The sequence below is a fragment of the Corythoichthys intestinalis genome, chromosome 8, assembly GCF_030265065.1.
Source record: "Corythoichthys intestinalis isolate RoL2023-P3 chromosome 8, ASM3026506v1, whole genome shotgun sequence".
In the NCBI taxonomy this organism is placed as follows: domain Eukaryota; kingdom Metazoa; phylum Chordata; class Actinopteri; order Syngnathiformes; family Syngnathidae; genus Corythoichthys; species Corythoichthys intestinalis.
In genome coordinates, this window is record NC_080402.1 from 51,075,795 (window position 1) to 51,098,338 (window position 22,544).

The 22,544-nt window shown below is 43.4% G+C and overlaps 1 protein-coding gene across 5 annotated transcripts in view; it reads left to right on the forward strand.

Moving 5' to 3' along the window:
• LOC130919999 (potassium voltage-gated channel subfamily KQT member 5-like) overlaps positions 1-22,544 on the forward strand; it is a 203,622-nt gene that overhangs the window by 88,181 nt on the left and 92,897 nt on the right. The window contains exon 1 of one of the 5 annotated variants that reach the window (XM_057842712.1): positions 6,864-7,009. The exons of 3 other annotated variants lie outside the window; for them this stretch is intronic. The gene's annotated coding sequence lies outside the window, so the exon portion shown is untranslated. Of the gene's footprint in view, positions 1-6,863; positions 7,010-22,544 lie in introns of those variants that run through there. One more of the 5 variants, XM_057842713.1, reaches the window with a different exon arrangement.

A 22,544-nucleotide genomic window follows, 5' to 3' on the forward strand; every position in this document is an offset into this window, starting at 1 on the left:
GTATCACCTGGACCAATACACATGAAAGTTAGTATATATCAATACAGATTTATTTTCCATTGATCATTTAGCCTATCAATTAATAAGGTTCATATTGGTGAGAAATGTAGCCCTGACCCTCGTTCACTCAGTATGTTCATAAATGTCCCGTCCCCAGCAAAAAGTGTACATGCAGGTTATGCTCTTACAGTATATCGTCCCTATCAATGTTGAGACTAAACCTACGCCCTTGGTTGGCGGTGAGCCAGTAGTGTTCCTTCTCATCGTGTTTTGATTACATCGTCACAAGAGGACTACGGTTCTCCACACTTTTCGTTGGTAAACTTTCGGTCTTTTAACCGAAAACCAAAAAGGCAATTATTGCTATTTTCAGCCGAACGTTTTCTGAGCCGAATTTTCGGTCGCATCTCTACTTGAAACAGAACATTTCTGATCTGTAAACTTCTTGTACGTAGTAGTTTGATCAAGCTGTATACTGTTTAGTTACGTCGTTTGGATAGAACTTCTTTTCACTATTTTTTTTTTGTTAGAAAGTGAGTGAATAATCTCAACTCAGTTGTGTCCAAATAATCAGATGCCCGAGTCTTCTAGTTAAAAAACAAAAAGGCACCGTACTTTGATCAATGATATAATAAGAACTTTTAATTCCATTTTACAAGAAATATTTCCTGCAAAGTTGAGCTCTCAGTTGTAGTTGTTATTTTTTATTATGGCAGACCTGTGATTTTGGGCTTTGTCATATTTGTGAGTGAAATCCCAACCCCTGACAACTGAGATGTCCTTTTTCTATGTTTTTTTCTCTCATTCGCCCCCTCCCCCCCAGTCATTATGCATGCTCTGAAGCCAAGCGCAACCAGCTGTTCCTCCTCAGTGGCAATTATAGCAAGCTGTTCTCTGCTACTGCTTCTTTAGTATTCATTCTGAAATTACCATGAAGTGCCACAAACTTTACAGAGATTTAATCGCTGAAAACCAGAGTTGCCATAGTATGAATTAACTAATTTACAGTAAGTCTTATTAATATTTATCATCTGCCAGAGGCATGCAGCCTGATAACAGCCCTTAACAGAGGGGATACACTAACACATGATTGCCAGTGTTGTTAATCTTACATTAAAAAAAGAAATAAGTTACAGTTACAAATTACTTCTCCCAAAAAGTAATTGAGTTAGTAACTCAGTTACCTCATTGTAAGAGTAATTAGTTACCCAGCAAAGTACATGACACTATTTTTCATATTCTACACATTATTACATTATACATTCTATAACATGCTTCACATCTAATGTTTACATTAACTGATTTAATTGACCTGATTTTTTCTTTCAAAAAAAAGCATCGGACACTTTTATAAAACAAAACAAAACAAAACAAAAAAAACAACTATATAAGAGTGTAACGGTATGATAACTTAAGGTTTCAAACAACAACTAATAAATTAAATCAATTAAAATAGATTCATAAATTAGTTGCCAACTAATTTGATCATCGATTTTTGCCGCCAGCGATGAGCAATCCTGTTTGGGACCTTGTGTTAGAACCCCACAGCAGGCCTGTATACTTTTTCCTTTTTTCTCCCCTCAGTCATCAGCACTCATTCCACACACCTGTCCTGCACACCTGGTCATTACCACAGCCTCCCTACATGAGCACACACAGCCCTCTGCTCCATTGCGAGTTCGTTAGCCTTCACTGCAACTTACGAGCGTTTCTAGTTACCTTGTCTTGCCGGATTTTTGATACACTTTTTGACCTTGTGGATTTTTGCCTCTAGCCTGCTCCTCGTCTGTGCCTCTGCCTTTGATACACCTTTTGACCTTGTGGATTTTTGCCTCTAGCCTGCTCCTCGTCTGTGCCTCTGCCTTTTCTCTGCGACCTGAACCCTGCTACAGGACCGGATCTAGACGCATCCTGCCTGGGCCTTCGCCTTGCTCGTTCCCCCCCTGCTCGAACAGCCTTCCGTGCTTCTCCAAGGGCCAAGACTTCTTTCTCTCAGAACCATTGTTAATAAATCTGCTCTGAGCACTGCATTATTGGGTCCGTTTGTTCTCTGAGTCGTGTCAGAACAAACTCGCCATAACATGGACCCAGCAGGCTCTTCCCTGTATGAACAGGCCGTCAACAACCAAGGCCAGCGTTTAGACGAGCATGAGCAGCTCCTGTCTCTTCTGGCCCAGAGCGTGTCTCAGCTTTCCCACATGGCTGCTTCATTCCACAACCGACCCGCTGCGGAAGAGGAAACACCAGTGTGGCCAGAGTCCAACATCCCACCACCCACGAAATACTCAGGTGACCCGGCAACATGCAGAATGTTTTTTAACCAGTTGAAGCTAATTTTTGTGTCCCAGCCTCGTCGCTTTTCCCGGGAAACGGCCAAGATTGCCTTCCTCGCCAATCTCCTGGAGGGGGCACCATTGGGCTATTTCAATGCCCTAATGGAACAGAATTCCCCGCTTCTGGCATCATATGAACATGTGGCAGCCGAGCTGAAAAAGATCTATGACCACCCTCTCCGCGAACAGGAAGCTGGCGCTCTCCTCCTTCAGATGAGGCAAGGCGGAGAACCCATCAGGGAGTATGTCAGCCGGTTTCGCTCCCTGGCGGTGGAATGCGGCTGGGACAACAAAGCCCTAATTTCGTCATTCAAGACTGGGCTTAACCCAGAGATCAGCAGGGAGATAGCGCTCAGGTGCCGTTTTTCGACGCTGGACGAGGTCATTGGCACCGCCATAGAAGTGTCGGACCAATATACCCAGTGGATGCCCCAACCCGGCAGTCCATCCGTTGGACCCACAGCTAACCGAGGTATCGCGGAGGCCGCATCCCCCACCCAGGGAGAACCAATGCAGATTGGCAGAGCTAGGCTGTCCGCTGCAGAGCGCAGTCGTCGTCTTTCGGCTAGGCTCTGCCTTTACTGTGGGGAACCTGGGCACTTTGCTGTCAAATGCCCCAACAAGAGGCAAGATTATGCACATAAAGTGTCCATCAGTCGCACTGTCTCTTTAGGCATAACCTCTCGGGTCCAACCCACTGTGGTCTTAAGCTCACCTGTCTTCTCTCTCCAGCAGAAAGCCCTGATCGACTCAGGGTCAGACACCAATCTGTTACACATGGACCTGGCCAATCGACTTGGATTGCAGCTCATCAAGATGTCTTCACCTCTAGAAGCCGTGGCTCTGGATGGAAGCCCATTATGGCGGGTAACGCACCGCACACCCATTATTCAGATGGAATTCCCTAGTCATGTCGAGAATATCAGTTTTCATGTCTACGCTTCACCCCACGAACCACTTGTTCTCGGCTTGCCATGGCTGAAGAAACACAACCCCCACATTGACTGGGACACCGGGACGGTGATCTCCTGGAGTCCATCATGTGACAAAACATGCATAACACATGGCTTGGCAAAGACCCAGATTGCTTCCACCACACTTATCGCGCAAAAAGACGAACAAGCAGAGTTCCCGGCCCTTGATAAGGTTCCCACCTGCTACCATGACCTCAAACAAGTGTTCAACAAATCCAAAGCCACTAGCCTCCCTCCTCACCGCCCACACGATTGCGCCATAAACCTACACCCGGGCTCAATACCACCCAGGGGTCGCCTGTACTCTTTATCAGGCCCGGAAACCCAGGCAATGACAAAGTATGTAAATGAGTCATTGGCATCAGGGCTCATCAGGAGATCCTCCTCTCCTGCAGGCGCAGGATTCTTCTTTGTCGAGAAGAAGGACAAGTCCCTCCGTCCATGCATTGATTATAGGGGGCTTAACGACATAACTGTCCGGGATCGGTACCCGCTACCATTAATGTCCTCTGCTTTTGAAATGCTTCAGGGTGCGCGGGTCTTCACAAAGCTTGACTTGCGCAACGCGTACCACCTTATCCGCATGAGGGAGGGAGATGAGTGGAAAACCGCATTTAACACTCCCATAGGCCATTTCGAATATTTGGTCATGCCTTTCGGACTGACTAATGCCCCAGCTGTCTTCCAAGCATTAGTCAATGATGTTTTGAGGGAGTTTCTGAACGTGTTTGTTTTCGTCTATTTGGATGACATTCTGATTTATTCCTCTGACCTGGAGACCCACATCATTCATGTCCGCTCAGTCCTGGAAAAGCTGCTACAAAACGACCTGTTCGTCAAAGCAGAGAAATGTGTTTTTCACCAGCCATCTGTTCAGTTCCTAGGTTTTGTCATCGCTGAAGGGGAAATACGCATGGACCCAGAAAAGGTTCGAGCCATCCGTGAATGGCCCAGGCCCAGTTCACGTAAAGAGGTACAGCGTTTTTTGGGATTCGCGAATTTCTACCTAAAATTCATAAGAGGATTCAGTTCGGTGGCGTCACCGCTACACTCCTTGACGTCACTCAAGTGTCGCTTTCAGTGGGACCCCAAGGCTGAGGCGGCCTTCTGCAGGCTCAAACACCTTTTCACCTCCGCTCCAATCCTCAGATTCCCTGATCCGACTATCCAGTTTATAGTCGAGGTCGATGCTTCAGACTCGGGAGTCGGCGCAGTCTTATCCCAACGCTCACCCCTCACCGGTAAGATGCACCCATGTGCGTTCCTATCAAAGAAACTCACAGCCGCAGAAAGAAACTACGACGTTGGAAACCGTGAACTTTTGGCAATTAAGGTGGCCCTAGAAGAATGGAGACACTGGCTAGAGGGGGCTGAACAGCCGTTTGTGGTGTGGACCGACCACCGGAATTTGGAGCACCTCAGAACCGCTAAGAGGCTCAACGCCCGACAAGCCAGGTGGTCCTTGTTTTTCACCCGCTTTGATTTCGTTGTGTCTTACAGACCCGGTGCCAAGAATGCCAAACCCGATGCCCTTTCCCGGGTGTTTCCCTCAGAGGGACGTGTGGAGGACCCAGAACCAATCCTTCCAAAATCTTGCTTGGCGGGAGGATTCCAGTGGCAGATCATCGAGAAGGTCCAAGAGGCCACCAAGGGACTGACCAACCCGCCCGGTACCCCCGCGGGGTTGCTGTTTGTGCCACAGGGCCTCCGAGGGGATGTCATTCACTGGAGCCACGCTTCCCGGTTTGCAGGACATCCGGGGACCAGACGCACCCTTGCTCTCCTGGCCCGGACGTTTTGGTGGCCGCACATGAGGAAAGACGTCAGGGATTATGTGGCGGCGTGTGTGGTCTGTTCCACCAACAAGACACCTCGTAGGCCACCTGCGGGCGAGCTGCTCCCATTGACGGTTCCGACACGACCCTGGTCGCACATCTCGGTGGACTTCGTCACCGGACTACCACCCTCGCAGGGGAAGACCACCATTCTGATGGTGGTGGACAGGTTTTCGAAGATGGTCAGGTTCATCACCTTCCCAAAACTGCCCACAGCTAAAGAGACAGCCAGCGCTCTGCTCAACGAGGTGTTTAGGGTCCACGGCTTTCCGTCAGACATAGTGTCTGATAGAGGGCCACAATTCGTGGCTCGTTTCTGGAACGCATTCTTTGGGCTCATTGGTGCCACAGTCAGTCTTTCCTCAGGGTTCCATCCTCAGAGCAACGGGCAAGCGGAGAGAATGAATCAAGATTTGGAAACCACTCTGCGCTGTTTGGTTTCCAAACATCCCACTACGTGGGCCCAAAACATCATGTGGGTTGAGGTTGCCCACAACTGCCTGCCATGCTCTTCGTCGGGGTTTTCCCCATTTCACGTTGTATTTGGGTATCCGGCCCCTCTGTTCCCACAGACAGAGACACCAACACGAGTACCCTCTGCCTTGTTGTGGATCCGCCGCAAGAAGAGGGTGTGGAGCCAAGCAAGAGCCAGTCTCATCAGGAGCATGAAGAGGATGGCAGATCGTCATCGCTCGAGCAACCCGACATACGAGGTGGGTCAAAAGGTGTGGCTGTCAACCAAACATCTCCCTCTTAAGGTTGGGAGCCGCAAACTAGCTCCCCGGTTTGTTGGCCCCTTCCCGATCTCCAAAATCATCAACCCGGTGGCTGTACGGCTGCGACTCCCCAGGACCATGAGGGTCCATCCGACCTTTCATGTTGGACAACTAAAACCGGTCTGTGTGAGCCCTTTGGTTCCCCCCACGCCGCCTCCTCCACCTCCTCGATGGATTGACGGCGGTCCGGCCTACACTGTGACCAGACTCCTGAAATCCAGACCGCGGGGTCGTGGTTTCCAGTACCTCGTTGACTGGGAGGGCTATGGCCCCGAGGAACGTTCGTGGGTCCCCTCCTCTCACATCCTGGACCCGGACCTTATTCGGGACTTCCACCGACTCCACCCGGACGCGCCTGGTCCGTCCGGAGTCCGTCCCTAGGGGGGGGGTTCTGTTAGAACCCCACAGCAGGCCTGTATACTTTTTCCTTTTTTTTCCCCTCAGTCATCAGCACTCATTCCACACACCTGTCCTGCACACCTGGTCATTACCACAGCCTCCCTACATAAGCACACACAGCCCTCTGCTCCATTGCGAGTTTGTTAGCCTTCACTGCAACTTACGAGCGTTTCTAGTTATCTTGTCTTGCCGGATTTTTGATACACTTTTTGACCTTGTGGATTTTTGCCTCTAGCCTGCTCCTCGTCTGTGCCTCTGCCTTTGATACACCTTTTGACCTTGTGGATTTTTGCCTCTAGCCTGCTCCTCGTCTGTGCCTCTGCCTTTTCTCTGCGACCTGAACCCTGCTACAGGACCGGATCTAGACGCATCCTGCCTGGGCCTTCGCCTTGCTCGTTCCCCCCCTGCTCGAACAGCCTTCCGTGCTTCTCCAAGGGCCAAGACTTCTTCCTCTCAGAACCATTGTTAATAAATCTGCTCTGAGCACTGCATTATTGGGTCCGTTTGTTCTCTGAGTCGTGTCACCTTGTGTGCGTTTGATGTGAAGTTGCACGTGTGCCTAGTGATTAGAGCAAAGGAGAGAGAGAGCGTTTACTGCTAAATTCAGGTTAGGTTGATGAATCAGTAATAATATGAAGCGTCGAGACTCAGTTACATTTTGTGTTGTTAGATCCAGTGTGCCTCCATCAGAGGTGAGTAAATGAAGCCAATTGTATTGTTTGTGTTGTTAATGAGACGTTTCTAGTTAGCACGGAGCGCTAAGCTAGTTAGCGATTATGCGAATTGGTGTCTTAAGTGTCCATTTGTATTGTTTCGGAGAAGCATAAAAGCACTTGAGTTATTGTTGTCTAATTTCTTTTTAATAAGAAAGCACATACATAACCACTTCATTTAACAGCCCACAGTCTCCTTTCAACACAAATTCAAACTTAATTGTCATACAAGTGTGTGCTTTGAAATTGGATTTGGATTGTATTTAAGAACAATATACGCAAAGCCTTTATTAAAACCTTTATGTATTTATAACAGTAAAGTAGACGAACAATTAAGTCAGGAAGCTGTAATAAAATATTATTTTTGAAGGAAATAGTCTTATAATAGAATCTTATGTTTTTTCCATGAAAGTGAACCTTAAACTGCCCTTAAGACGGTTGTGCTTCTCCCCTACAAGTACTGGCATGCACACATAGACGCCAGGTGGTGCTCAAGCACAAGCACATATCTTTTTACATTTGCCACCCTTGCCCTCTTAACCTAGCAAGTGCCATTATCAAGGTTATTAAGTCATGATCATTATTATGTTACTAATGCGTTTGCCCTCCAAGCGCCACAACCATAATCACTACAACAATGCCCCCTCTCCTCCAAACGTGGAAACACGCGTCAGCACAGTAAATTGGTTACATCCACGCCCTCTCCTCGCCCCGGCCTGCAGCCCCTATGCAGAGGTAACAAATCATGTATATGGGCCCTCCTAAACCTCAGTTGCTTAACTATTTGTCTATTTTCCGAATGCCCAGACCCACCTGTTAAACAAGCTAGGCTAGCCACTCGCCATAAATCAATTAATAGATCTAACGTGGTGACCAGCACACAACCAGTGTCTGTTGGAAATATAAATAAAGCTACTGTATATACTGTAATGCCCTCGGCTGAAAGAAGAGAAGAGTCTGGAATGGCTTCACTCACTTTTACGTGACAACAATAAAAACGGAGCGCGACTGCTATCACAAGCCCCTTCGCTCTCACTCCACTTACACGCTTCCCCCTACGTCACAGCCCACACATCAAGAGCGTCTCTTAAAGTTACAGCCATTACATTATTATAGTTGATTGTTTAGTGATGCGTTTGCATGTTTAGCACTAGTACTACTATTTCGGGAGAATGTTGCTGTTTAACATAAACTAATAAGAATCAAAATAAACACACACAAAAATTATGGATTTGAAACTCACCTGGAGGAAGTGAAACTGAGTCAGTTGTAGAAAGTGATTCAATTAAATTCAATTCAATTTTATTTGTATAGCCCTATATCACAACAAGGTTGTCTCAAAGGGCTTTGCAGAGGCAATACGATACACAGTCAGAAACAGCAGATGAAATAAATAAAAATGAAATTAGTAAAGTTCAAGTCCTGGGCATCCCCCATCCTTAGACCCTCCATGTCGGCAAGGGAAAACTCCAAAAACTCTTTGGGAGAAATAGAGAAACTTTGGGGAGTACCACAGTCAGGAGAGATCCACTCCCAGGACGGATCGACAGGATGCACCAGAACTGTTAATGGGAATTAGCAGACGGAGTTACAGTTTGTAAAGATGCAATAGAGTAAGGGAACAAGAAGAGGTCCATCTAGCCAGGTGAGACGGGGAGGGGGGGGGGGTGAGGACGTCCATCCAGCCAGGGGTCCGGATAGTCAGGAGGCTGCAGCTGAAAAATAGAGGGGGGAAAGGGGACACCGGGTGACTAGTGATGAAGAGACTACTCAACTAGGGGGAAAGGGGACACCGGGTGACTAGTGATGAAGAGACTACTCAACTAGGTATTAAAATTAGAAAATAGAAATAAAGTAAGACACGTGGTAGGTAGAGTAAGAGAAAGGAGATAGGACTCAGTGGCTGTACTTCCCCCAGCATTATAGCTTCTAGTGCAGCTTAGACTGAACTGTTAGTATAGTCCGATTTCAACTAGCCTGACCATAAGCTTTGTCGAATTGGAACGTTTTTAGTCTAATCTTAAATGTACAGACTGTCTCAGCTTCTTTAATACTAGCTGGAAGCTGATTCCATTAAACAGGAGCTTGGTGGCTAAATGCTCTAGCGCCGACTGTACTTTCAGAAACCCTGGGAACTACCAGTAGACCTGCATTCTGAGAACGGAGTGTTCTGTTGGGGCGGTATGGAACCAGAGCATTGGTGAGATAAGCTGGCCCCAACCCAATAATGGTCTTAAATGTAAGAAGAAGGATTTTAAATTTAATTCTAAACTCGACTGGAAGCCAGTGAAGGGCCTGGAGCACAGGGGTGGTGTGCTCTCTTCTATTAGTTCCTGTTAAAAGTTTTGCTGCTGGGTTCTGGACTAGCTGAAGACCTTTTAGAGAACATTTAGGACAAGCTGCAATTAGGGAGTTACAGTAATCCAAACTAGATGTAACGAACGCATGAATTGATTTTTCTGCATCTTTTTAGATAAAATATTTCTAATTTTGGCTATGTTGCGCAGGTGAAAAAGGCCGTTCTGCAGGTTTGTTTAATATGAGCTTTAAATGATAAGTCTTGGTCAAATAGAACTCCTAGGTTTTTAACTGTGGGGCTGGAGGCTGATTAAGCTCCAAGAAAATTATTGGCTCACTCGTTTCAGTATGGGCACACAGATACACTGTTATAGGAAAATGCAGGTTTAAAGCAGGCTATACGCATCATTTATTTGCTAAATGCCAAACATAAAATCAGCTGTGTAGTGTGTGTCCTGTTGTAATGTCACCAAGCAGGCTTATTAATATTGATGTTGTTGTTTTTTTTTTTTTTATATATTTAGCACTTGCAGAAGCAATCATGCCTCGAAAGGAAAGAATAAGAAAATTAAAATGTTTTGTTGACCCTTGCTAGTCTGGGATAGATTGCTGTTTATTTAAATATATAAATAAGTATGTAATTATGTAATATAGGGATTGGACAAAATAATGGAAACACCTAACATTTTGACATCATAATCATTTAACATAATTGAATGGCATGAGGAACATTCTAATTAAGCTGAGTTCACGTATGGCCAACACAATCCCCAGACCTCAAAATTATTGAGCATTGATAGTCAGTTTTAGAGATTCAATTAAGACGTCGATTTCCACCATCATCGTCTCTGAAAGAGGTAGAGGGTATTCTAAGTGAAGAATGGCTTAAAATTCATTTGGAAACAATTCACAACTTCTATGAATCAATACCTCAGAGTATTGAGGCTGTAATTGCCTCAAAAGGCGGACCTACAGCATATTAAATTAGTTTTTGTTGATTTTTTAATGTCTTTCCAATATTTTGTCCAACCTGTGTACATCTGCAATGTTTTTTCTTTCTTTCATTAATTCACATTGTTCTAACGAGGCAGACGGGCTGAAAATTCCATACGCTGCGATACAGTGCCATTTTTTCCCCCTCTGAGCCCTTGCCTCCAAAATTGTCTGTGCACGCCATTGCCTACAACTGACATTGAACTCAATAATCGCCATATTTTTTTTTTTAATTAAAGCAATTAAATTGTTATTGATTTAGGGGCTGTCATAAAATATGTATACTTATACACAGTGTTGTGCATGAACGCGGTCATATTTTGGGCGAACGTGAACTGAATGCATATTTTTGTCTTATGAACATTACTGTGAATGCGATCATTCTAGCGGTTGTGAGCTGCGTTCATAACCTCGTTCATTCCCAACTACTGGTGTTGGGCAGCAAAAATCACTACTACTACTGCGACTCGACTACTGCGGTATCTGTTATAACTCATATTTCATGCACTCTAATTGTCGTGCACATCTCATTATAGGTATCAAATAATAGAACAGTGATTTCCCCCATTCCTCAAGTCTAATCCCATTGGCTGTGTAAACCCAGGGTGATCATGGGGCACGTATAGTCCGTATACCACATTCATAAATTCAGAATTAGAGCCTTTCTGAAAGAACTGCAGATAAAGCCATAGGCTAAATACACTATGAAAATAACAAAAAATAAAGAAAACCTTAATAGCGGAAAACCTGGCAACTCAAGCTGCCTGAGACTGTCGCAGGCTGTTTTGTTTTAGCAAATATGGCAGCTTTTGCTCCCGAAGCTTTTATGGCAGCGAATAACCATACTTTTACATTGGGTTGGACTTTATTTAGCATCTTTGGATAATATTTAAACAAGTTGCATCATAAACATACTTCTGCAACATGAATATGGCATAAATAAATGCTTAATGGCACAGGGAAGACGCAGTGAGAGTGAACTTTCCTTTGTGTGCGCCCATGACCAAACGTAAGTGCAGAATTCCTTTATTTAGAGAATGATTTTGGTGTTTACCTTGGAATCGCTGCATTCACGGCCGTTTATAACGTCACGCGCATATGCAGAACCGCAAAGTTGCAATTTCTGATGGAGTACAAAATCTGACAGAACACTGGCCCAGTACCAACACTTAAGTGAGTTTTACAAACAGGTTAGTACCGACCCAGATTTAAAAACGAATATGAAGACGAATGTGAAACAATTTCAGTGGTTAAGTGGATAAAATAATTGCTGTCTGTGGTACTCGTCTCGACTGTCAATCATAGCTTTCAGCAATTATTGGGAAGAAGAACTCCGAAAGTTAAAAAAAAAAAAAAAAGCTAAATAAAAATTAAAAATGGGAATTAAAAAGAACGACAAAAGTTTTTTTTTTAACCAACAGTTCATTTTAAAATTTGTGAAGTGGAATTTGAGCTAGTTTATGTAGAAAATGAACTTTCCCAACAATGCTTATACTTGTGAGAGTACAAATTATTAACTGGTGTACTTCTCTGTCCGACAGTGTTTTTTTTTTGTTTTTGTTTTTTTAGCTTAGCCTTATATTGTGAGAGTGCCTTCTTTCCTTAGTAGGATTACATTGGGATGCTGTCAGCCATCCAAACAGTACGACTGAACGAGACTTGGTGATAGAAAGCTCGAATGGAAGAGGGGAACGATAGTGTAATCAGGCAGACAGACTGATAAACAGCATGGCAGACAACCAGACAGCCAAATGGAAACACGTTGGTGGTCTAAGGCTCACCGCCAGAGGACCGTGTTACTCAGACGGAAAATAGGGAGGGGAAGGTGAAAGAGAAACATCGCTACAGCCGTACGCAAACTAATGCACCTCTTAATTTGCTCTTGGCCTCAGTCACTCTTACCTTCTCTCTTTGCAAATTTTTTTTGTTTTATTTTTTATTATAACTATTTCAAGTTGTTTACCTACCCTTTGCAGTACTTCAAAGAACTTTTTCATGTAGCTTTGTTTTTATCTGCCCCACCCTCACCTGCCTGCACCCACAAATAGACAGATGCACTTGAGTGAGTGTAATGTTATTTTGTGTGATTTAGACCCATCGAAAGTGCGATCAACTGGCTCGGGTCCCTAAATTCTTCGAAGCAAATGCCTCGAGGGCTTTGACTAGTGTTGTTTTCATCAATGATGACTGTAACGAAAATATTTCGTCAACAAACACATTTTACATGATGATGACGAGACGATAATAAGCTAAAAACGTGTTTTGGGAGACTAAAATATAACGAGACTAATGCCTGTTTTTGTCTGACGAGACGAGAACGAGATGAAAATACAGAATAGCTCTGTCACATGTTCACAATGTGTGACATTTTATGTCTAAGTAGCCTGCATCGTAGAAGTGTCTGGTTGTGTCACTCATGTGACGTGCTGCTCCTCTCCTGTCTCAAGGCTTGCACACACGGTAAGATTTGTTTTCTTATCTTGGCCAGAGAGAACATGCAATGTTGCTTTAGCCTTTAAAGATCTTTGCTGAGTGATCATAACACACTAAATTTAATTCGTAGCATTAGCATACCATTCACGTTCGCGTTACGCTATTGCTAACGGCGAGCGTCCTCTTAAACTTTTGGACAACTTTTTTACATACGGTTTGTTGCGTCCAGGTGGGTATAATTAATTAAAAATAATGTAGTTTTCCTGCTTAGTGTGTATTATCAACAAGTTGGGGTTGTCTTTGCAGATACTACAATACGTGCTCGTCTTTTCATTTGGAATAGTCGAAAACCTGTATTTATTTTGGAGTAAATTGTTGTAATTTTACAGAAGACAACATTATTAGTAAACGATGACTCATAGACTTCATAATGATTTTGACGGGACACATTTCCAAGGCACTGCGCCACGGCTTCAAGTAGGGGGCCGTCCCACACACCTCTTCAGTTGGTCGAAGTTGGTCGCAGTTATTCTCAAACACATGCAGCTATCCAACGCCGGATTCAGGTTGAAAAAGTACGAAAGCTGTACCGCATACAAACAGGAAGCATTGTCTCAGGAGTGATTTGTTTGAGGATTCAAGGTAATTATTATATTTTTCATACCATGCATGCGTTTTGAAAAGTTTTGAAAAAAATCAATGGGAGAAATTACCCGCTACGTTATTGGCGTCATAATTCGCAATATTTACGTTAAATAAATGCTAACTTTTTCTTTTAACCAAGTACATAGACGGTTTTACGTTCATATCTATAAAGAATTCAGAGATTTAAGCATTTATTCACAAGAATTTTCAACGTAAAAAGTTCTTTGGGGTAATAAGGCGGTGCCACAGTGGCTTAAAGACTATCATCATATTCTACATATTTACGTAAAATAAATGCTAACTGCCCTTTTTTTTTTTTTTTCGCTTTTTACCAAAAATCGAGACTATTTTACGTCCATATCTATAAAGAATTCTGGTATTTATTCACGGGAATTTTCAACGTAAAAAGCTCTTTGTGTTTTCACTCGCGTGTCCCGTCAATATATTATGAAGTCTATGGTTGACTATAGCTAGATAGACTCAGTCAGGTCTTCAGTTTTCATCAACAAAAACTAGAAGAAGACAAACACATTTTGAAATGACTAAAATATGACTAAGACCAATAAGTATTATCGTCCAAAAGACTAAGACCAAGACGAAAATTAAAAGGGCTGCCAAAAACAACACTGGCTTAGACCAAGCACCACAACGTATTTTGTGTGTATTTTAATTTACTTTGCTTCAACATTTACTAGATATGTCACCGTGCCCTTGCATGCATATAAAGATCAACAGTGGCATGAACGAATGCTTATTTGTAGGGGTGTAACTGTACACAAAAATATCGGTTCGGTACGTACCTCGGTTTTGAGGTCACGGTTCGGTTCATTTTCGGTACAGTAAAAAAACAAAAGGCAAAATATAAATGTGCTAGCTGTTTATTACACACTTTTGTGCTTTCAACAATAGGAACATTAGCCTATACAAAGCTAGAATTCTGCTCAAAAAGTAGTGGGTATTTAAAGATAATCCAACAACAATTTGCCTTTCAGACCCCGCGTATTGGTCAGCTTTCTTTCTGAAAGAAAGTAGAAAAAAGAAGTCCTGTGCTAAAGAGAAAAGCAATCCCAATGACAAAGATTTTAACATGTATTTTACAAATGAAATGCCTCAATGAAACATTTTTCTTATGAACGGTTTTCAAAAGCTTTATTTGTTAAAGTTTAAGTTAAAGCGCCACACAGAAATTAATAAATTTAATTGTGTAAGCAGGATGTGTGTATTATTCTTATTATTTAATTAAAGGGGTTTTAGCTCATTTAAATGTATTTTGTTTCATTGGGCTATTATTTAGTTTATTCTGTGTTTATATTTTACAAATGTGATGTAGTATTCATTTATATTGTATATTTTATGTTGTATAACTGTAGTTCCTATGTGAAGTTTAGTTCCTACCTGTTTTGTTGTGGTAGGAGGGTTTTGTATTGAACACAGGGCCGTGTTGGTTATTATTATAGCAGAGAAGACAGCAGTAAATCAACAAAGACAAGTCAACTGTGCCCGATCTACCACTCAAGAGATCTGATGGACTCAAAAAGTAGGTTACGACTGCATATTAGTTTGAAAATCGACCGGATCTACCTTATCATTACACGAGTGACTTCCGGCCCGATCCTAGCTAATAGTATTGACTAGGGCTGCAGCTATCGAATATTTTAGTAATCGAGTAATCGACTGAAAATTCTATCGATTAATCGAGTAATCGGATAAAACAAATATATTTTTAGGTGAAGAGCAATTATAGATATACATGAGAAAACAAGACATTTTCAGTCAATCAATGTCTTTATTTTGGATGTATATTGTTGAAAACAGCCAACAATTGCATCTCAGATGTAACTAGAATTAAAAAAAAAAAAAAGACTAATTCACTATATGTATATTATATATATATACACACACACCTAAAAATGCATTTACGCTTGATAACACACATCACTTAAAAGTTAGGATTTTTTCTCACGTTTTTCAATTGAATTTTTATTTGTGTGAATTTTTATTTGTGTCAAGCCATTTTTAAGTTCTAGTAAAGTTTTAAGTTAGTCTAAACTGTAAGTCCTGATAGGATTTTGAATTTTTGCAGTGTTCAAAATAAATGTATGATACAGGCTGTATTGGAGCACATTAGGGACTAGTGCTACTTGGTGTTTTATCTAGGGCTGTCAAACGATTAAAATTTTTAATCGAGTTAATTACAGCTTAAAAATTAATTAATTGTAATTAATCGCAATTAATCGCAATTCAAACCATCTATAAAATATGCCATATTTTTCTGTAAATTATTGTTGGAATGGAAAGATAAGACAAGATGGATATATACATTCAACATACGGTACATAAGGACTGTATTTGTTTATTATAACAATAAATCAACAAGATGGCATTAACATTATTAACATTCTGTTAAAGTGATCCATGGTTAAATGTTATATTAAAACGCCTCTTAATGTTTTCGTTTTAATAAAATTTGTAAAATTTTCAATCAAAAAATAAACTAGTAGCCCTATTCTGTCCTCAATGTGTGTGAGTACACAAATTGACAGATAGCGAACATTAAGTTCTAAAAAGAAAACAGACGGTGTGGCAAAGTTGCATGGGCTTTACTGAAGTCATCTCTTTTTGACAGGAGCACGTTTCTTGTATTTTTGTAAAACTGAAAATAACAAGGCAATGTGTCAATAACTTGCATAAATCACAAAATAACATAAAATGTACACACACGTGTCCATTTGAGCAGTAGCACTAGCCGATTAGCTCACAAGCATTTAACAATGTAACTGCATTTCACCATATATGTGAACAAATTCAAATACACATCATCAATAACTATCTAATGCTCATGAATATAAACAAAGGAGGAATATAACTCACAAGCGATGCATGTATTAGACACAAACAGTGTGATGGGGCTATGAGAACTGCCACTGAATACTGGATGCGGACGTTAGCTGGTCTGAATAGCACTGTCTATTAGTGTGAGTTCACGTCGACATATAATCACGTCAGAAAAGCGCGCCGGAACCCAAATAATCCGCTGCACTGAATCGCCAGTAGAGGGCGACATTACGCCTCATAACATATGCAAGTCACACACAAGCGCCAGCAGAGGGCGGAAAAACTCCATAAAACACAATTAACAAGTTGGCCTTTCACTGTACTGACATTTAAATCTGTCTGAGCGGGCATAGTGCGTTAATTGCGTCAAATATTTTAACGGGATTAATTTAAAAAATTAATTAACGCCCGTTAACGCGATAATTTTGACAGCCCTAGTTTTATCCAGCAATGACTACTGAGCTAAAATTGATAGTTAGCATTACTGAGTTTTTATTTGACACCCTCATCACTCCACAACGCTATGTTATGTTAAAGCCTGTATGTAAGACACATTAGCCACGCATCGAAAGTGGTCTTAATTAATATAAACCTAACCCTCCGCAGGGCTAACGTTACGTGAGCTAGTAGTGACAATAACGTTAATCTTATATATTAGCGCTTAGCGCTCTTTTTTAGCGCTTAGCACTCTACTGCTTTAAGATGGCGGCTGTTTGCTAACGCTGCCCAGACGCGGCCTAGTCTGTCAATTCGCATCTAGTTCAACATACGTGTGATCTCTATGAGACTCATCAGATGCTAGCTGCAACTAACGTAGCATGTGCAGGCTAGTATTTAGCAACGTCGACGTCGTTTGTAGCGGCTGTCTGCTGCAGTAAGTTATTTTTTTTTGCTTCTTCCTCTACGCACGTGACATCAGCGCGTTGTCCCGCATTAAAAGTAGCCCGAGCAAAACGTGATGCTTAGAGCTGTCAAAATAAACGATTACTCGAGGTGAATAAAATTACTCGGATCAGTTTTTAAACTCGAGTTACTCGAGTTGCTCGAGTATTCGTTTCAGCTCTAGTATTGACGCAGGAGGGCAGCATGTCGAGTCAAATAATAAACTCTGCCATTCTTTTCGCGTGCCTCGCGTTTAGCCGCTTCTGAGACGCATCTAACACGCGGCCGCACTGCGACTGGTGTGCATTTGCTGATTGACTCTAACGCCCGTGTTTCACAGCGTTCTCGCGGCGGCCGCGTTGTCGCGCCGATGATGTTTCGGGACTGTCCTACCGTGTTGGTCCTCATTATAGTAGAGAAGACGGAGTAAATATGATCTACACAAAGAAACTGTAACCCAATCGACTCACAGCCTCGAAAAGTAAGGGTTATATTACGTCAGAAACTCGTTCGGTACGCGTCCGTTCCGAACCGAGCACCAAGTACCGAAACGGTTCAATACGAATACATGTACCGTTACACCCTTACTTATTTGTGAATCAAATTTTCACATTGGTCAGCTGTGAAGATATGCATTAAGCCTTGAGTTCTGACTCAGTGAAGTATCCATGTTGAATTTGAGCTGAGAGTTCAGCTCACAATGTTTGAGTGTGTGGCAAACTTCTTTCGCAGCTGCATGTGTCAAGTGCTACTTTGTGAATGTCCATGCTTCACCCAGGCTACCCTTGACCATTATCACACTTCACTTGTTGAGGGAGGTGAATGAGTGCTGTGCGTGTATGCTGCAAGTGAAGTAGACGCAACAGTCTCACATACATCCTTAACACACTCATTTCCTGCCCAGTGAAGTTGGTCTTGGATGACATGCAAATAACTCCATAACTTCTCCCTTGTGGAAAAAGTGTGCTGCTCTTGCTGGCAGACACTCGTCTACTCTTTCTACCGTGTTTGGATGGAAACTCTTGAACTTCAAGTCTGCAATACACACATTGTGCATGCAACCGATGACTATTTCTTTTCTTTTTTTTTTACTGCCACTGGATAGAAATTTTCCCTTAGAGGCCCCAGCAGTCTGGCCAAATCATCAATTTGTCCTGTTGCTGTTCTGTAACTATTCACTTTCCCAAATCCCAATAGCTTGCTTTTGAGTCAGCCCTATGACCATCACGAGCAGAAAGTGTAAGTTGCTTATTTTGTCCAAAAATGGGAGCATGAATGAGAGGCAGACAGACTAAAAAAAGTGCTTAACGCAGGACTGAGTGGATACCTAAAATAGGAAATCAGGGGTCAATTACCTCACCCAGGGGGACACCTATCAGGATGTAGGAGGGTCAAAGCTATTAGGATGCAGTTTGATATCTCCTCTGGGTAGAAATTGTTTAAACACTCCTAGCTACTGAGGCTCCGCAGGAAAATTGGTCTCATTTCCTTGGCTCCTTCCTCTTCAATTCAGACTCCTGGGTGTGAGTCTAAGCTTTGTGAATCGAGTTTAGCTCAAGTAATCAGGAAACAGCGAAACGATGAGAATAAATTGAAATACAATTATCAACATCATGGGACTTAGTGTTTAGAACCAGAGGATCAAGATTCAAGTCTCGATGCAAACAACATAAAAAAGCAATATTCTAGTCTGCTCCTTTGCTTTTGGTGGCGCTACACACATGTACTCGCATGAATTCTACTATTTCCACTTGCGCGCCCGTATGTGTGACATTTGCAACAAAAATAATAAGTGAAAACAAACATCATTAGGGTGGGGAAAATTGCTTGCAAAATGAGTTGTTCTAACCCTACAAATCCTAATTTCACTAGTTAGCTGTAATGTAACGAGTGGTTTGCATAGGGAAAATACAACAGAAGAAAAAGAAGGTGTAGGCGAGCGTTGTTTGGAGCAGGTTGTAATTGGGGTAGCGGGAAAACTTGACAGCACATGCGAACAATGGTGAAATGACAATAAGTGATTACTGTACTTTCTTTCCAACAAACCCGCTGGCACTGTTTAAAAGGAAGCCCGGGGGGGGATAAGTCCGACTCAGGGGCTCGACACACGGGAAACAATGAGCCATGACGAAATGCCAAAGTCCTTTGCCGTTGAGCTGAAAGCCAACACCCGAGTCGTGATGCGACTGGAGCGACACGCACCACCCTCTGCCCATGCGTCATCACTCGTCTCTGATTAGCTATGAATTTGGAGGGCATTTTAAAATTTCTAGTCTTTTCTGAGTGCCAACAACTTCCCAAACTGCTGCTTTTGGATTTACGTACCAGAAATCGTGCCGAGAGTTATCATCAAGTATGTGATGGTTGCACACTGCTAAAATGATAGCTCATGTGGATGTCAGTCAGTGTCCTTGCAGATTATTTGTCGATTAAAAATTCTGTTGCCGATTGGTTGTAGTGCCAGGTGACAGCAACAGAAACAAAGCAAAATTCACATAGGGGCCACAGTGCTCCTTGTAAAAAAATGTTAGTCTGAAGCCCTGATCTCCCCTCTGGATGTACCCAAACCATGGAGGTGTTCTATTTCTAAATTTGTCCCACTCTCAAGGAACCACACACTCTTGCTGAATGCTGAATAGATATAAAATTATAGGCTTGTCTTTCAGTATTTTACACAAGCAAATAAGAACAGTATGACACCCATTCTGAGGCACAGACTGTTGTAAAAATAACCAGGGGCGTCACTAGGTTTTAAGAACAGGGGTGACTTAGCCCCCAGTAGTTACACAGGATGTAAGTGAACGTAGAGTGCAAGGACAAAATTTCGCAAACAGCTAAAAAAAACACACAACCACATTTCCATACATACATACATACAATTCATACATACACCCATCCTTCCACACATACATACATACACACATACATACATAAAGTACAGAGCATAAGTTTGGACGCACCTCATTCAATGTTACACAAATGGAGGCTGTTGGAGGGGGGTTGCCTCACGGTTACCTACTCACGGCAGGCCCCGCCATTCCTGCACCTTTTTTAACGCACCACACACATCATACTCCACAGGGGAGCTCCGGCAAAGGGCGGTGGGACGGGCGGCTGGGTAGAAATTCCATGCTGCGGTCCCACTGCCCCAAGCCAAGCTTAGTGTACATTGCATACATTGCACTACCCTCCCCTCACAATCTCATCACGGTGCTGGGTAATGGCTGCCAGCCGGGAACCTGGCAGCCACAGTAAAAGGGTGGTAGGTGGGTCTGACACTTTTCCTCTATGGCGTGGCTCACGGGGCGTGGCCTGTCCTCTGCCTGGGCTGCCAACTGCGAGAGTGGGTGGCGGTCGGGGCTACGATCTCATGTCGCCCCGCGGCAGCTCCTCGGTGTTCTCCTGCCTCCGCCTCTCTTCTCTGACTGGGTATCCACCCTGCGCTCCGTCGCGGGTCGCTGGCTGGGCGCTGGTGTATCGGCTGGATGTTGCCTGCTCCGGCGGGGGACCCTACCCTACCCTGGGCTTGGTGGGCCGTTGGGGGTCCCGTGGCATGCCTTGCCGGTTGGGGGACTGCGGCTGTGGCTCGCGGGCCGGGTGGGCGGACAGGGGTGGGCGTGGGGTCGGTGGTGCGTCCCCTCTTGCCATCCCTGAAGGCCGGTTGATGGGTGCGCGGGTGGCCTGGGGGGACCACCCTGGATCCTGGGGGGGCGATGGCTCCTTTGCTGGGCTGCGGGAGGAAGGATGGGCTGCGCTGATCCCCCACGTCCGCCCTTCCTCCCTGGGCTGGCTGGGTGGGGGCTGTGGCCCTGAGTTGCGCCCGTGTGGCGTCTCCGCTCGTCTGCGTGGCTGTCGCGTGCTTGGTGGGGCTCGCGTGCGGCTGGATGCGATTGGGCGTGCTCGGGTGGGGGTCCTGGTGCCTGGAGTGGCGATGGGGCGGCGTAGGGTCGGTCGACAACAGGCTTACACTCACAAGGGATTCACACAATTACTCGGTTCTAGATCACAGAGCTGATTTGTGTACACTCTGCCTCTTTCAATCACTTAGCTTATAGACTCCCCCCAACCCCGTCCCCTTCTTTCCCTGGTCAACAGGCCCCCCACATGGTGTCAACCGGAAATACATCTAGCTGACGATAGCACCATCAAATTAGTACTTAGAGTAGGCGTTAAATTAATTTCTTGTTGTTGTTTGTGTTTCTTTTCCTCTGTTCCCCCATAACCCCTTCCTGTACACTGCTGTGTCATAATAGACGAGGTATGTTGTATGATCACAATGGGAGTATGTCATACTCTCAATGTGAAACATTAAAACTCTTCAGACCAACCGGACACTTAGACTTCCATTCTCCGTGTCAAACAGCTGAACAAGACAGGTTTAAAAAAAAAAAAAGAAGGTCCCAACCCCATTGATAAAGTAATACATTCCGCTAATTAACCCTGAAAAGGCATACAGGTGAAGTCAAAAACCATTTTACGTGACTCATTTTTGAAGCTCATCAAGTTAATAGCAAAAGTGTGCAAAAAAAGTAATCAGAGCAAAGCGTGGCTACTCTGAAGATACTAGAATATTATATTAGTTATTTCACCTTTTTTGCTAAGTACATGGTTCCACACGTTCATTCATAGTTTTATTACCTTAAGTGATAATTTACAATGTAAGTACTCATGAAAATAAAGAAAAGGCACGAATGAGAAGGTGTGTCCAAACTTTTGGCCTGTGCTGTATTTGTGCGTGTATGGTTGTGTGTAGGGGGAAGGGGTGTATGTCTGCTATTTACTATAATCCTCGTGGCTTTTTCCACTTTCTAATCATTACTCTCCTACTCATCTTTTAAAGGTCGCTCCCCTGTCACCCTTTGCCCCTCTGCTCTGACTCCAACAGATCAATAAAGGTGGTGGAGTGTATTTGGAGAGTATTATTAGTGTATTATTATGACTATCCACTGATGATAATCATACGTCAATGAGCTCAGCTCCTGTAGTCATCAATGCGTAAAGTGAGAAACACGGATGATGCTCCAGATGGAAGTCACCCCAAAGATAGATACTAGTACCTTCCCAATGCATTTCAGACTAACTAGCTAGCAGCAGCTAAGTAGCAGCGTTATTTAAAGCTGGGAATTAACTTTTGACTACAAAAACACAAAGGTAAAATGTGCGCAGAAACCGACTGCGGAAAAAAAAGCTATGTGTAGATGTGGGGGTTCGCTATTCAAACAAGTGGAATGGCTTGGATAGCGATGCACTGCAGGGGCTCTCTATCTTACTCTATGAAGTAAGGGGAAACTGACAGATTTGTGATCATATTTAAGTTAATTATGACAGGTTATATGGTTATTGATTTAAGTTAATATTCTGGCAACTTCATAGTGAATATGTAAGCATTTTTTTTTTCTTTTAAATAAAAAAACAAATTATTTAGGGG